This window comes from Malus sylvestris, chromosome 7, assembly GCF_916048215.2.
Source record: "Malus sylvestris chromosome 7, drMalSylv7.2, whole genome shotgun sequence".
Taxonomy (NCBI): Eukaryota; Viridiplantae; Streptophyta; class Magnoliopsida; order Rosales; family Rosaceae; genus Malus; species Malus sylvestris.
The window spans coordinates 12,968,202-12,970,366 of record NC_062266.1 but is presented as its reverse complement, the minus strand read 5'-3'; the positions used below and the strand labels follow the sequence as shown (position 1 = coordinate 12,970,366).

At 33.6% G+C, this 2,165-nt stretch overlaps 1 long non-coding RNA gene across 1 annotated transcript; it reads right to left on the bottom strand.

Moving 5' to 3' along the window:
- Nucleotides 1-1,321: 1,321 nt before the first annotated feature.
- LOC126629892 (uncharacterized) lies at nucleotides 1,322-1,961 on the bottom strand. The gene is made up of 3 exons (XR_007625887.1): nucleotides 1,832-1,961; nucleotides 1,639-1,737; nucleotides 1,322-1,415 (listed from the first exon to the last, which is right to left on the bottom strand). It is a non-coding gene; the product is annotated as an uncharacterized LOC126629892 (long non-coding RNA).
- Between the last annotated feature and the right edge of the window lie 204 nt (nucleotides 1,962-2,165).

Here is a 2,165-nt window from a genome sequence, read left to right as displayed (position 1 = left end):
ATAAGCATATGCACCTGAAAACATAAATAAACTATACAAAAGCATCCTAATTCACCACTGTTTATAATATTTATCAATGTAAACAAGAAGACATAGACATCTACTAATCAAATTAATCCTCAAATATCAAAATTACCAGGCGTGAATGATCCTCACATTGGTCTCCATGCCTGGCTGATACCAGTTGTAAGCTATCTAGCCTAGAATTCCACTTAGGCATAGACAACCTGCAAGTGTTATAGAAAGGAAAATCAAATATGTCAAACCTGAACCACAATATCGAAAAATTATATTGGAAATTTGGAATTAAAGCCAAAGGACATTGTTTTCACCAATATTATACAAATGGATACCCAAATCAATAAAAAATTGGAAACCTAGATCATAAACTCAAACCCAAATGAAATAGTTAAATCAAGAACATGTTTTTCATCTACAAGTGCGATTCAATCAAAGCAAATACAATTATTTCATTTTCCAATAAAAACGTGGAAAACGAATACAAAAACAAACAAATAAGTTAGCAAACTAATGTGGTAAGGAAAATGCATAGACAAATGACGAAATTATTTAGATGAAAACACAATGAGCAAACTAAATACTGACTTACTAATAATCCAGATCACTATCGTCATCAATAGTACTGCTTGAACTATCAGCATCATGAGTACTATTTTCCTCATTGCTTATGTAGTCATCATTATATGTACTACTTTCTTCATTATAATTGTAAATGAATTCATTTTCATCAATTCTAGGGAAGAGCCCCAAGATCTGTAATGATGGAGTCAATCTCAACTGCAACTGGAGGAACGTTTTCCAAGCAGTACAGAGTCAAAGTTTCATCATTGTGTTATACCTATGCTGTATCGGGAATGTCTGATGAAGAGTTCTCTTGGTATGTCACATCATCATTGCTATTATCACCCTCGGAGTCCCTCTTTTTCGGAATATCCCATACATTTCTATGTTGAATTCTTTGAATTACTTTCCAACCATTACCTGCCTTAGGATCAGCCACATAAAACACTTGCTTGGCTTAAGTGGCAAGAATATAAGGATCATTATCATACCAACGAGTGTTTGTGTTGACTGATATTAAGAGGTAGTCGTGCTTCATACTCCCTTATCTAGAAAGGTATGTATTGAACCAGTGGCACTTAAGTAACACCAGTTTATACCCCTGCTTATATAACAATTCAATGACACTAGTCAACATTCCATAAAATTCTAATTCTCTAGTATCGACATCTCGAAGCACATAAAAATTTATAGCTTCTTTTATTATGCAAAACTAAAAAAATATACAATTTTAGACTTACAAATTTGGACTTGGCAGTCTCATTGGTCCATTTTTTGTTCTTCCCGACATAAGCAATCTCAAAGGTAACAATCTCAGGGAATTGGGAACCCCCCTGCCATTTATTAGTTTAGGTTCAAAGATAGTAATGATCAATATATAAGATCAACTATAAATGGCAGAAATTAAGTAGCCATAAAAATGGATCAAGCTAGCAACTAGATTCTTAAATAACAAAACATTATATTTAGTCAAAAGTCCTTATCCCTCATACTCAAAACGTATACGCCAAATTCTAATTTGCTACAAACATAGCATTAAAACATTCATTGCTTAACCTATGTACATTCCTCCATTATGTAGGCAAGTGGGCGTGAACCAGCGTGATGCTCATACTTCTTTTGGGCTCGATTTTTTTTGTTACCCTCTAATTGTTTCTATATTTCACCACAATAACAGTTTTTTAGCTAGTGCCATATACTTAACAAAAAATTAAGACCAAATGCATGCATGAATCAACTAAAACAATACCAGAAACTTCTTTGATTGAAAATGTTCGCATAAAAACTCCAACTATCCAAGTTCCCCAGGTCTTGAGTCCATCTCTTTCGAAGGATTTTCCATTGCCTCCTCAGCCAATTCCCACTCTAAAAAGTATACATGTAACTCATACTTGAACTCCTTGTATCATCTAGACATGAGTCTATCAATAGAGTCATAATGTTCTTTAATATTGGTGTCCAAGTTGAAGTTCACCTGACAAAATAAAAAATGAGGTGTGATTTTATTCCAATATATAAACTTAAGAGATTTAGGATCGTCAAAATTGTTTCTGAGTGGGAAAGACCATGCCAAGTTGTTACAC